The sequence below is a fragment of the Rhipicephalus microplus genome, chromosome 2, assembly GCF_043290135.1.
Source record: "Rhipicephalus microplus isolate Deutch F79 chromosome 2, USDA_Rmic, whole genome shotgun sequence".
NCBI lineage: Eukaryota > Metazoa > Arthropoda > Arachnida > Ixodida > Ixodidae > Rhipicephalus > Rhipicephalus microplus.
Genome location: NC_134701.1, coordinates 76,160,079 through 76,174,683, shown reverse-complemented (window position 1 = coordinate 76,174,683; position 14,605 = coordinate 76,160,079). Strand labels below are relative to the sequence as shown.

The 14,605-nt window shown below is 46.4% G+C and overlaps 3 non-coding genes across 3 annotated transcripts; all 3 read right to left on the bottom strand.

Moving 5' to 3' along the window:
- Positions 1 to 685: 685 nt before the first annotated feature.
- TRNAR-UCU (transfer RNA arginine (anticodon UCU)) lies at positions 686 to 758 on the bottom strand. Its single transcript has one exon. It is a non-coding gene; the product is annotated as a tRNA-Arg (tRNA).
- Positions 759 to 3,489: 2,731 nt separating this feature from the next.
- Positions 3,490 to 3,562, bottom strand: TRNAR-UCU (transfer RNA arginine (anticodon UCU)). Its single transcript has one exon. It is a non-coding gene; the product is annotated as a tRNA-Arg (tRNA).
- Positions 3,563 to 4,665: 1,103 nt separating this feature from the next.
- On the bottom strand, positions 4,666 to 4,738 carry TRNAR-UCU (transfer RNA arginine (anticodon UCU)). The gene has a single exon. It is a non-coding gene; the product is annotated as a tRNA-Arg (tRNA).
- Positions 4,739 to 14,605: the final 9,867 nt, after the last annotated feature.

The following is a 14,605-nucleotide window of genomic DNA, read 5'->3' as shown; positions in this document are numbered from 1 at the left end:
CTCGAACCCACAATCCCCGGTTAGGAAGACCGATGCCTTATCTGGTAGGCCACGAGGGCGATGTGCGAGCGATGCACTGGCGTTCCTTTCATTAGCACTTTTACTCTAGGTTACTGTAGGACACACCATCGAAAGGAATATAGGAGAAAAGGAAATGCACTTGCTTTAGTTCAAGCGAGAAAACTAGCAAAACCCTTTGTTATTGAAAAAGGATAACCAACCCTCGGCAAGACTCGAACCCGCGATCACCCGTTTAGGAGACCGATGCCTTATTCGTTAGGCCACGAGGGCGATGTGCGAGTGTACCACTAGCGTTCTTTTTATTAGCGCGTTTACTTTAGGTTACAGTAAAACACATCATCCAAAGGAATATAAGGGAAAAGGAAACGCATATGCTTTGCTTCAAGCAAGAAAACTGTAGCAAAAGCCTTGGTAATGAAAAAGGATAACCAACACTCTGCGGGACTCGGACCCGCAATCCCCGGTTAAGAAGACGGATGCCTTATCCGTTAGGCCACGAGAGCAACGGGCGATTGATGCACTAACGTTCCTTTCATTAGCGCTTATACTTTAGGGGACAGTAGAACACACCATCGCAATTAATATAGGAGATAAGGAAACGCTTATGCTCTGCTTCAAGCAAGAAAACTGTTGCAGAAACCCTTGCTATTGAAAAAGAATAACCCACCCTCGGCGGGACTCGAACCCGCCATCCCCGGTTTAGAAGACCGATGCCTTATCCGTTAGGCCACGAGGGCGATGTGCGAGCAATGCACTGGCGTTCCTTTCATTAGCACTTTTATTCTAGGTTACTGTAGAACACACCATCGAAAGGAATATAGCGGAAAAGGAAACGCATATGCTCTGCTTCAAGCAAGAAAACTGTTGCAGAAACCCTTGGTATTGAAAAAGGATAACTCACCCTCGGCGCGACACGAATCCGCAATCCCGGTTTGGAAAACCGATGCCTTATCCGTTAGGCCACGAGGGCGATGTGCGAGCGGTGCAGAGGCGTTCCTTTAATAAGTGCTTTTACTCTAGGTTGCAGTAGAATTCATCATCGAAAGGAATATAGGGGGAAAGGAAATGCATATTCCTTTCTTCAAGCAAGAAAACTTTAACACAAAACTTTTGTTAATGAAAAAGAGTAACCCACCCTCGGCAGGACTCGTACCCGCGATCCCCCGTTAAGAAGACCAATGCCTTATTCGTTAGGCCAAGAAAGCGATGTGCGAGCGATGCACTAGCGTTCTTTTCATTAGCGCGTTTACTCTGGGTTACAGTAGAACACATCATCCAAAGGAATATAGGGGAAAAGGAAACGCATATGATTTGCTTCAAGCAAGAAAACTGTAGCACAAACCCTTGGTATTGAAAAAGGATAACCCACCCTCGGCGGGACTCGAATCCGCAATCCCGGTTTAGAAGACCGATCCCTTATCCGTTAGGCCACGAGGGCGGTTTGCGAGCGATGCACAGGCGTTCCTTTCATTAGCGCTTTTACTCTAGGTTGCAGTAGAACTCATCATCGAAAGGAATATAGGGGAAAAGGAAACGCACATGCTTTGCTTCAAGCAAGAAAACTGTAGCACAAACCCTTTGTTAATGAAAAAGAGTAACCCACCCTCGGTGGGACTCAAACCCGCAATCCCCGGTTAAGGAGAACGATGCCTCATCCGTTAGGCCACGAGGGCAATGTGCGAGTGATGCTCTGGCGTTCCTTTCATTAGCGCTTTTACTTTAGGTTACAATAGAACACACCATCGAAAGGTATATAGGAGAAAGGGAAATGCACATGCTTTGATTCAAGCAAGAAAACTGTAGGAAAACCCTTTGTAAATGAAAAAGGATAACCCACCCTCGGCGGGACTCGAACCCGATATCCCCCGTTTAGGAGACCGATGCCTTATTCGTTAGGCCATTAGGGCGATGGGCGAGCGATTCACTAGCGTTCTTTTCATTAGCGCGTTTGCTCTAGGTTACAGTAGAACACATCATCCAAAGGAATATAGGGGAAAAGGAAACGCATATGATTTGCTTCAAGCAAGAAAACTGTAGCACAAACACTTGGTATTGAAAAAGGATAACCCACCCTCGGCGGGACTCGAATCCACAATCCCGGTTTAGAGGACCGATGCCTTATCCGTTAGGCCACGAGGGCGGTTTGCGAGCGATGCACAGGCGTTCCTTTCATTAGCGCTTTTACTCTAGGTTGCAGTAGAACTCATCATGGAAAAGATTATAGGGGAAAAGGAAACGCACATGCTTTGCTTCAAACAAGAAAACTGTAGCAGAAACCCTTTGTTAGTGAAAAAAATATCCCAACCACGGCGGGACTCGACCCCGCCATCCCCGGTTTAGGAGACCGATGTCTTATCCGTTAGGCCACGAGGGCAATGCGCGAGCGATGCAATGGCGTTCCTTTCATTAGCGCTTTTACTCTAGGTTGCAGTAGAACACACCATCGAAAGGAATATAGGAAAAAGGTAAATGCACTTGCTTTGGTTCAAGCGAGAAAACTAGCAAAACTCTTTGTTAATGAAAAAGGATAAACAACCCTCGGCAGGACTCGAACCCGCAATCCCCCGTTTAGAAGACCAATGCCTTATTCGTTAGGCCAAGAAAGCGATGTGCGAGCGATGCACTAGCGTTCTTTTCATTAGCGCGTTTACTCTAGGTTACGGTAGAACACACCATCCAAAGGAATGTAAGGGGAAAGGAAACGCATATGATTTGCTTCAAGCAAGAAAACTGTAGCACAAACCGTTTGGTAATGAAAAAGGATATCTCAACCTCGGCGGGACTCGAACCCGCAGTCCCCGGTTTAGGAGACCAATGCCATATCCTTTAGGCCACGAGGGCGATATGCGAGCGATGCACTGGCGTTCCTTTCATTAGCACTTTTACTCTAGGTTACTGTAGAACACACCATCGAAAGGAATACAGGGGAAAAGGAAACGCATATGCTTTGCTTCAAGCAAGAAAACTGTAGCAAAAACCCTTGGTAATGAAAAAGGATAACCCACACTCGGCGGGACTCGAACCCACAATCCCCGGTTAGGAAGACCGATGCCTTATCTGGTAGGCCACGAGGGCGATGTGCGAGCGATGCACTGGCGTTCCTTTCATTAGCAGTTTTACTCTAGGTTACTGTAGAACACACCATCGAAAGGAATATAGGAGAAAAGGAAATGCACTTGCTTTAGTTCAAGCGAGAAAACTAGCAAAACCCTTTGTTATTGAAAAAGGATAACCAACCCTCGGCAAGACTCGAACCCGCGATCACCCGTTTAGAAGACCGATGCCTCATTCGTTAGGCCACGAGGGCGATGTGCGAGTGTACCACTAGCGTTCTTTTTATTAGCGCGTTTACTTTAGGTTACAGTAAAACACACCATCAAAAGGAATATAGGAGAAAAGGAAACGCATATGCTCCGCTTCAAGCAAGAAAACTGTTGCAGAAACGCTTGGTATTGAAAAAGGATAACCCACCCTCGGCAGGACTCGAACCCGCAATCCCCGGTTTAGAAGACCGATGCCTTATCCGTTAGGCCACGAGGGCGATGTGCGAGCGATGCACTGGCGTTCCTTTCATCAGCACTTTTAGTCTAGGTTACTGTAGAACACACCATGGAAAGGAATATAGGGGAAAAGGAAACGCATGTGCTCTGCTTCAAGCAAGAAAACTGTAGCAGAAACCTTTTCGGTGAATCAAAAAAAAATAACCTACCCTCGGCGGGACTCGAACCCGCAATCCCCGGTTTAGGAGACCAATGCCTTATTCGTTAGGCCAAAAGGGCGATGTGCGAGCGATGCACTAGCGTTCTTTTCATTAGCGCGTTTACTCTAGGTTACAGTAGAACACATCATCCAAAGGAATATAGGGGAAAAGGAAACGCATATGATTTGCTTCAAGCAAAAGAACTGTAGCAAAAACCCTTGGTAATAAAAAAGGATAACCCACACTCAGCGGGACTCGAACCCGCAATCCCCGGTTAAGAAGACCGATGCCTTATCCGTTAGGCCAAGAAAGCGATGTGCGAGCGATACACTAGCGTTCTTTTCATTAGCGCGTTTACTCTAGGTTACAGTAGAACACACCATCCAAAGGAATGTAAGGGGAAAGGAAACGCATATGATTTGCTTCAAGCAAGAAAACTGTAGCACAAACCGTTTGGTAATGAAAAAGGATATCCCAACCTCGGCGGGACTCGAACCCGCCGTCCCCGGTTTAGGAGACCAATGCCATATCCTTTAGGCCACGAGGGCGATATGCGAGCGATGCACTGGCGTTCCTTTCATTGGAACTTTTACTCTAGGTTACAGTAAAACACACCATCGAAAGGAATATAGGAGAAAAGAAGCGCATATGCTTTGCTTCAAACAAGAAAACTGTAGCAGAAACCCTTTGGTAATGAAAAAGTATAACCCACCCTTGGCAGGACTCGAACCCGCAATCCCCCGTTTGGAAGACCGATGCCTTATTCGTTAGGCCACGAGGGCGATGTGCGAGCGATGCACTGGCGTTCCTTTCATTAGCACTTTTACTCTAGGTTACTGTAGAACACATCATCGAAAGGAATATAGGAGAAAAGGAAACGCATATGCTCTGCTTCAAGCAAGAAAACTTTAGCACAAACCCTTTGTTAATAAAAAAGAGTAACCCACCCTCGGCGGGACTCGAACCCGCAATCCCCGGTTTAGAAGACCGATGCCTTATCCGTTAGGCCACGAGGGCGATGTGCGAGCGATGCACTGGCGTTCCTTTCATTAGCGCTTTTACTTTAGGTTACAGTAGAACACGCCATCGAAATTAATATATGAGAAAGGGAAATGCACATGCTTTGGTTCAAGCAAGAAAACTGTAGCAGAAACCCTTTGTTAATGAAAAAGAATAACCTACCCTTGGTGGGACTCAAACCCGCGATCTCCGTTTAGAAGACCGATGCCTTATTCGTTAGGCCACGAGGGTGATGTGCGAGCGTAGCACTAGCGTTCTTTTCATTAGCGCGTTTAGTCTAGATTACTGTAGAACACACCATCGAAAGATATATATGGGAAAAGGAAACGCATATGCTCTGCTTCAAGCAAGAAAACTGTTGCAGAAACCCTTGGTATTGAAAAAGGATAACCCACCCTCGGCGGGACTCGAATCCGCATTCCCGGTTTAGAAGACCGATGCCTTATCCGGTAGGCCACGAGGGCGGTTTGCGAGCGATGCACAGGCGTTTCTTTCATTAGCGCTTTTACTCTAGGTTGCAGTAGAACTCATCATCGAAAGGAATATAGGGGAAAAGGAAACATACATGCTTTGCTTAAAGCAAGAAAACTTTAGCACAAGCGCTTTGTTAATGAAAAATAGTAACCCACCCTCGGTGGCACTCGCACCCGCAAACCCCTGTTTAGAAGACCGATGCCTTATCCGTTAGGCCACGAGGGCAATGTGCGAGCAATGCACTGGCGTTCATTTCATTAGCGCTTTTACTTTAGGTTACAGTAGAACACACCATCGAAATTAATATATGAGAAAGGGAAATGCACATGCTTTGGTTCAAGCAAGAAAACTGTAGCAAAACCCTTTGTTAATGAAAAAGAATAACCCACTCTCGGCGGGATACGAACCCGATATCCCCCGTTTAGGAGACCGATGCCTTATTCGTTAGGCCATGAGGGCGATGGGCGAGCGATTCACTAGCGTTCTTTTCATTAGCGCGTTTGCTCTAGGTTACAGTAGAACACATCATCCAAAGGAATATAGGGGAAAAGGAAACGCATATGATTTGCTTCAAGCAAGAAAACTGTAGCACAAACACTTGGTATTGAAAAAGGATAACCCACCCTCGGCGGGACTCGAATCCACAATCCCGGTTTAGAAGACCGATGCCTTATCCGTTAGGCCACGAGGGCGGTTTGCGAGCGATGCACAGGCGTTCCTTTCATTAGCGCTTTTACTCTGGGTTGCAGTAGAACTCATAATCGAAAAGTATATAGGGGAAAAGGAAACGCACATGCTTTGCTTCAAGCAAGAAAACTGTAGCAGAAACCCTTTGTTAGTGAAAAAAATATCCCACCCACGGCGGGACTCGACCCCGCCATCCCCGGTTTAGGAGACCGATGTCTTATCCGTTAGGCCACGAGGGCAATGTGCGAGCGATGCACTGGCGTTCCTTTCATTAGTGCTTTTACTCTAGGTTGCAGTAGAACACACCATCGAAAGGAATATAGGAAAAAGGTAAATGCACTTGCTTTGGTTCAAGCGAGAAAACTAGCAAAACCCTTTGTTAATGAAAAAGGATAAACAACCCTCGGCAGGACTCGAACCCGCAATCCCCCGTTTAGAAGACCAATGCCTTATTCGTTAGGCCAAGAGAGCGATGTGCGAGCGATACACTAGCGTTCTTTTCATTAGCGCGTTTACTCTAGGTTACAGTAGAACACACCATCCAAAGGAATGTAAGGGGAAAGGAAACGCATATGATTTGCTTCAAGCAAGAAAACTGTAGCACAAACCGTTTGGTAATGAAAAAGGATATCCCAACCTCGGCGGGACTCGAACCCGCCGTCCCCGGTTTAGGAGACCAATGCCATATCCTTTAGGCCACGAGGGCGATATGCGAGCGATGCACTGGCGTTCCTTTCATTAGAACTTTTACTCTAGGTTACTGTAGAACACACCATCGAAAGGAATACAGGGGAAAAGGAAACGCATATGCTTTGCTTCAAGCAAGAAAACTGTAGCAAAAACCCTTGGTAATGAAAAAGGATAACCCACACTCGGCGGGACTCGAACCCACAATCCCCGGTTAGGAAGACCGATGCCTTATCTGGTAGGCCACGAGGGCGATGTGCGAGCGATGCACTGGCGTTCCTTTCATTAGCACTTTTACTCTAGGTTACTGTAGGACACACCATCGAAAGGAATATAGGAGAAAAGGAAATGCACTTGCTTTAGTTCAAGCGAGAAAACTAGCAAAACCCTTTGTTATTGAAAAAGGATGACCAACCCTCGGCAAGACTCGAACCCGCGATCACCCGTTTAGGAGACCGATGCCTTATTCGTTAGGCCACGAGGGCGATGTGCGAGTGTACCACTAGCGTTCTTTTTATTAGCGCGTTTACTTTAGGTTACAGTAAAACACACCATCAAAAGGAATATAGGAGAAAAGGAGCGCATATGCTTTGCTTCAAACAAGAAATCTGTAGCAGAAACCCTTTGTTAATGAAAAAGGATAACCAACCCTCGGCGGGACTCGAACCCGCAATCCCCCGTTTAGAAGACCGATGCCTTATCTGTTAGGCCAAGAGGGCGATGTGCGAGCGATGCACTAGCGTTCTTTTCATTAGCGCGTTTACTCTAGGTTACAGTAGAACAGATCATTCAAAGGAATATAGGGGAAAAGGAAACGCATATGCTTTGCTTCACGCAAGAAAACTCTAGCACAAACCCTTTGTTATTGAAAAAGAATAACTCACCCTTGGTGGGACTCGAACCCGCAATCCCCGGTTTAGGAGACCGATGCCTTATCCGTTAGGCCACGACGGCGGTGTGCGAGCGATTCACTGGTGTTCCTTTCAATAGCACTTTTACTCTAGGTTAGTGTGGAACACACCATCGAAATTAATATAGGAGAAAGGGGAATGCACATGCTTTGGTTCAAGCAAAAAAACTGTAGCAGAAACCCTTTGGTAATGAAAAAGGATAACCCACCCTCGGTGGCACTCGCACCCGCAAACCCCTGTTTAGAAGACCGATGCCTTATCCGTTAGGCCACGAGGGCAATGTGCGAGCAATGCACTGGCGTTCATTTCATTAGCGCTTTTACTTTAGGTTACAGTAGAACACACCATCGAAATTAATATATGAGAAAGGGAAATGCACATGCTTTGGTTCAAGCAAGAAAACTGTAGCAAAACCCTTTGTTAATGAAAAAGAATAACCCACTCTCGGCGGGATACGAACCCGATATCCCCCGTTTAGGAGACCGATGCCTTATTCGTTAGGCCATGAGGGCGATGGGCGAGCGATTCACTAGCGTTCTTTTCATTAGCGCGTTTGCTCTAGGTTACAGTAGAACACATCATCCAAAGGAATATAGGGGAAAAGGAAACGCATATGATTTGCTTCAAGCAAGAAAACTGTAGCACAAACACTTGGTATTGAAAAAGGATAACCCACCCTCGGCGGGACTCGAATCCACAATCCCGGTTTAGAAGACCGATGCCTTATCCGTTAGGCCACGAGGGCGGTTTGCGAGCGATGCACAGGCGTTCCTTTCATTAGCGCTTTTACTCTGGGTTGCAGTAGAACTCATAATCGAAAAGTATATAGGGGAAAAGGAAACGCACATGCTTTGCTTCAAGCAAGAAAACTGTAGCAGAAACCCTTTGTTAGTGAAAAAAATATCCCACCCACGGCGGGACTCGACCCCGCCATCCCCGGTTTAGGAGACCGATGTCTTATCCGTTAGGCCACGAGGGTAATGTGCGAGCGATGCACTGGCGTTCCTTTCATTAGTGCTTTTACTCTAGGTTGCAGTAGAACACACCATCGAAAGGAATATAGGAAAAAGGTAAATGCACTTGCTTTGGTTCAAGCGAGAAAACTAGCAAAACCCTTTGTTAATGAAAAAGGATAAACAACCCTCGGCAGGACTCGAACCCGCAATCCCCCGTTTAGAAGACCAATGCCTTATTCGTTAGGCCAAGAAAGCGATGTGCGAGCGATACACTAGCGTTCTTTTCATTAGCGCGTTTACTCTAGGTTACAGTAGAACACACCATCCAAAGGAATGTAAGGGGAAAGGAAACGCATATGATTTGCTTCAAGCAAGAAAACTGTAGCACAAACCGTTTGGTAATGAAAAAGGATATCCCAACCTCGGCGGGACTCGAACCCGCCGTCCCCGGTTTAGGAGACCAATGCCATATCCTTTAGGCCACGAGGGCGATATGCGAGCGATGCACTGGCGTTCCTTTCATTAGAACTTTTACTCTAGGTTACTGTAGAACACACCATCGAAAGGAATACAGGGGAAAAGGAAACGCATATGCTTTGCTTTAAGCAAGAAAACTGTAGCAAAAACCCTTGGTAATGAAAAAGGATAACCCACACTCGGCGGGACTCGAACCCACAATCCCCGGTTAGGAAGACCGATGCCTTATCTGGTAGGCCACGAGGGCGATGTGCGAGCGATGCACTGGCGTTCCTTTCATTAGCACTTTTACTCTAGGTTACTGTAGGACACACCATCGAAAGGAATATAGGAGAAAAGGAAATGCACTTGCTTTAGTTCAAGCGAGAAAACTAGCAAAACCCTTTGTTATTGAAAAAGGATAACCAACCCTCGGCCAGACTCGAACCCGCGATCACCCGTTTAGGAGACCGATGCCTTATTCGTTAGGCCACGAGGGCGATGTGCGAGTGTACCACTAGCGTTCTTTTTATTAGCGCGTTTACTTTAGGTTACAGTAAAACACACCATCAAAAGGAATATAGGAGAAAAGGAGCGCATATGCTTTGCTTCAAACAAGAAATCTGTAGCAGAAACCCTTTGTTAATGAAAAAGGATAACCAACCCTCGGCGGGACTCGAACCCGCAATCCCCCGTTTAGAAGACCGATGCCTTATCTGTTAGGCCAAGAGGGCGATGTGCGAGCGATGCACTAGCGTTCTTTTCATTAGCGCGTTTACTCTAGGTTACAGTAGAACAGATCATTCAAAGGAATATAGGGGAAAAGGAAACGCATATGCTTTGCTTCACGCAAGAAAACTCTAGCACAAACCCTTTGTTATTGAAAAAGAATAACTCACCCTTGGTGGGACTCGAACCCGCAATCCCCGGTTTAGGAGACCGATGCCTTATCCGTTAGGCCACGACGGCGGTGTGCGAGCGATTCACTGGTGTTCCTTTCAATAGCACTTTTACTCTAGGTTAGTGTGGAACACACCATCGAAATTAATATAGGAGAAAGGGGAATGCACATGCTTTGGTTCAAGCAAAAAAACTGTAGCAGAAACCCTTTGGTAATGAAAAAGGATAACCCACCCTCGGTGGCACTCGCACCCGCAAACCCCTGTTTAGAAGACCGATGCCTTATCCGTTAGGCCACGAGGGCAATGTGCGAGCAATGCACTGGCGTTCATTTCATTAGCGCTTTTACTTTAGGTTACAGTAGAACACACCATCGAAATTAATATATGAGAAAGGGAAATGCACATGCTTTGGTTCAAGCAAGAAAACTGTAGCAAAACCCTTTGTTAATGAAAAAGAATAACCCACTCTCGGCGGGATACGAACCCGATATCCCCCGTTTAGGAGACCGATGCCTTATTCGTTAGGCCATGAGGGCGATGGGCGAGCGATTCACTAGCGTTCTTTTCATTAGCGCGTTTGCTCTAGGTTACAGTAGAACACATCATCCAAAGGAATATAGGGGAAAAGGAAACGCATATGATTTGCTTCAAGCAAGAAAACTGTAGCACAAACACTTGGTATTGAAAAAGGATAACCCACCCTCGGCGGGACTCGAATCCACAATCCCGGTTTAGAAGACCGATGCCTTATCCGTTAGGCCACGAGGGCAATGTGCGAGCGATGCACTGGCGTTCCTTTCATTAGCGCTTTTACTCTAGGTTGCAGTAGAACACACCATCGAAAGGAATATAGGAAAAAGGTAAATGCACTTGCTTTGGTTCAAGCGAGAAAACTAGCAAAACCCTTTGTTAATGAAAAAGGATAAACAACCCTCGGCAGGACTCGAACCCGCAATCCCCCGTTTAGAAGACCAATGCCTTATTCGTTAGGCCAAGAAAGCGATGTGCGAGCGATACACTAGCGTTCTTTTCATTAGCGCGTTTACTCTAGGTTACAGTAGAACACACCATCCAAAGGAATGTAAGGGGAAAGGAAACGCATATGATTTGCTTCAAGCAAGAAAACTGTAGCACAAACCGTTTGGTAATGAAAAAGGATATCCCAACCTCGGCGGGACTCGAACCCGCCGTCCCCGGTTTAGGAGACCAATGCCATATCCTTTAGGCCACGAGGGCGATATGCGAGCGATGCACTGGCGTTCCTTTCATTAGAACTTTTACTCTAGGTTACTGTAGAACACACCATCGAAAGGAATACAGGGGAAAAGGAAACGCATATGCTTTGCTTCAAGCAAGAAAACTAGCAAAACCCTTTGTTATTGAAAAAGGATAACCAACCCTCGGCAAGACTCGAACCCGCGATCACCCGTTTAGGAGACCGATGCCTTATTCGTTAGGCCACGAGGGCGATGTGCGAGTGTACCACTAGCGTTCTTTTTATTAGCGCGTTTACTTTAGGTTACAGTAAAACACACCATCAAAAGGAATATAGGAGAAAAGGAGCGCATATGCTTTGCTTCAAACAAGAAATCTGTAGCACAAACCGTTTGGTAATGAAAAAGGATAACCCACACTCGGCGGGACTCGAACCCACAATCCCCGGTTAGGAAGACCGATGCCTTATCTGGTAGGCCACGAGGGCGATGTGCGAGCGATGCACTGGCGTTCCTTTCATTAGCACTTTTACTCTAGGTTACTGTAGGACACACCATCGAAAGGAATATAGGAGAAAAGGAAATGCACTTGCTTTAGTTCAAGCGAGAAAACTAGCAAAACCCTTTGTTATTGAAAAAGGATAACCAACCCTCGGCAAGACTCGAACCCGCGATCACCCGTTTAGGAGACCGATGCCTTATTCGTTAGGCCACGAGGGCGATGTGCGAGTGTACCACTAGCGTTCTTTTTATTAGCGCGTTTACTTTAGGTTACAGTAAAACACACCATCAAAAGGAATATAGGTGAAAAGGAGCGCATATGCTTTGCTTCAAACAAGAAATCTGTAGCAGAAACCCTTTGTTAATGAAAAAGGATAACCAACCCTCGGCGGGACTCGAACCCGCAATCCCCCGTTTAGAAGACCGATGCCTTATCTGTTAGGCCAAGAGGGCGATGTGCGAGCGATGCACTAGCGTTCTTTTCATTAGCGCGTTTACTCTAGGTTACAGTAGAACAGATCATTCAAAGGAATATAGGGGAAAAGGAAACGCATATGCTTTGCTTCACGCAAGAAAACTCTAGCACAAACCCTTTGTTATTGAAAAAGAATAACTCACCCTTGGTGGGACTCGAACCCGCAATCCCCGGTTTAGGAGACCGATGCCTTATCCTTTAGGCCACGACGGCGGTGTGCGAGCGATTCACTGGTGTTCCTTTCAATAGCACTTTTACTCTAGGTTAGTGTGGAACACACCATCGAAATTAATATAGGAGAAAGGGGAATGCACATGCTTTGGTTCAAGCAAAAAAACTGTAGCAGAAACTTTTTGGTAATGAAAAAGGATAACCCACCCTCGGTGGGACTCGAACCCGCAATCCCCCGTTTAGAAGACCGATGCATTATTCGTTAGGCCACGAGGGCGATGTGCGAGCGATGCACTAGCGTTCTTTCATTAGCGCGTTTACTCTAGTGTACAGTAGAACAGATCATCCAAAGGAATATAGGGGAAAAGGAAACGCATATGCTTTGCTTCACGCAAGAAAACTCTAGCACAAACCCTTTGTTAATGAAAAAGAATAACTCACCCTTGGTGGGACTCGAACCCGCAATCCCCGGTTTAGGAGACCGATGCCTTATCCGTTAGGCCACGACGGCGGTGTGCGAGCGATTCACTGGTGTTCCTTTCAATAGCACTTTTACTCTAGGTTATTGTGGAACACACCATCGAAATTAATATAGGAGAAAGGGACATGCTTTGGTTCAAGCAAAAAAACTGTAGCAGAAACCCTTTGGTAATGAAAAAGGATAACCCACCCTCAGTGGGACTCGAACCCGCAATCCCCCGTTTAGAAGACCGATGCATTATTCGTTAGGCCACGAGGGCGATGTGCGAGTGTACCACTAGCGTTCTTTTCATTAGCGCGTTTACTTTAGGTTACAGTAAAACACACCATCAAAAGGAATATAGGAGAAAAGGAGCGCATATGCTTTGCTTCAAACAAGAAAACTGTATCAGAAACCCTTTGTTAATGAAAAAGGATAACCAAACCTCGGCGGGACTCGAACCTGCAATCCCCCGTTTAGAAGACCAATGCCTTATTCGTTAGGCCAAGAGGGCGATGTGCGAGCGATGCACTAGCGTTCTTTTCATTAGCGCGTTTACTGTAGGTTACAGTAGAACACATCATCCAAAGGAATATAGAGGAAAAGGAAACGCATATGATTTGCTTCAAGCAAAAAAACTGTAGCACAAACCCGTGGTAATGAAAACGGATAACCCACCCTCGGCGGCACTCGCACCCGCAATCCCCGGTTTAGAAGACCGATGCCATATCCGTTAGGCCACGAGGGCGATGTGCGAGCGATGCACTGGCGTTCCTTTCATTAGCACTTTTACTCTAGGTTACTGTAGAACACACCATCGAAAGGAATACAGGGGAAAAGGAAACGCATATGCTTTGCTTCAAGCAAGAAAACTGTAGCAAAAACCCTTGGTAATGAAAAAGGATAACCCACACTCGGCGGGACTCGGACCCGCAATCCCCGGTTAAGAAGACGGATGCCTTATCCGTTAGGCCACGAGAGCAACGTGCGAGCAATGCACTGGCGCTCCTTTCATTAGCACTTTTATTCTAGGTTACTGTAGAACACACCATCGAAAGGAATATAGGGGAAAAGGAAACGCATATGCTCTGCTTCAAGCAAGAAAACTGTTGCAAAAACCCTTGGATTGAAAAAGGATAACCCACCCTCGGCGGGACACGAATCCGCAATGCCGGTTTGGAAAACCGATGCCTTATCCGTTAGGCCACGAGGGCGATCTGCCAGCGGTGAGCAGGCGTTCCTTTAATTAGTGCTTTTACTCTAGGTTGCAGTAGAATTCATCATCGAAAGGAATATAGGGGGAAAGGAAATGCATATGCCTTTCTTCAAAAAAGAAAACTTTAGCACAAACCCTTTGTTAATAAAAAAGAGTAACCAACCCTCGGCGGGACTCGACCCCGCCATCCCCGGGTTAGGAGACCGATGTCTTATCCGTTAGGCCACGAGGGCAATGTGCGAGCGATGCACTGGCGTTCCTTTCATTAGCGCTTTTACTCTAGGTTGCAGTAGAACACACCATCGAAAGGAATATAGGAAAAAGGTAAATGCACTTGCTTTGGTTCAAGCGAGAAAACTAGCAAAACCCTTTGTTAATGAAAAAGGATAACCAACCCTCGGCAGGACTCGAACCCGCAATCCCCCGTTTAGAAGACCGATGCCTTATTCGTTAGGCCAAAAAAGCGATGTGCGAGCGATGCACTAGCGTTCTTTTCATTAGCGCGTTTACTCTAGGTTACAGTAGAACACACCATCCAAAGGAATGTAAGGGGAAAGGAAACGCATATGATTTTCTTCAAGCAAGAAAACTGTAGCACAAACCGTTTGGTAATGAAAAAGGATATCCCAACCTCGGCGGGACTCGAACCCGCAGTCCCCGGTTTAGGAGACCAATGCCATATCCTTTAGGCCACGAGGGCGATATGCGAGCGATGCACTCGCGTTCCTTTCATTAGCACTTTTACTCTAGGTTA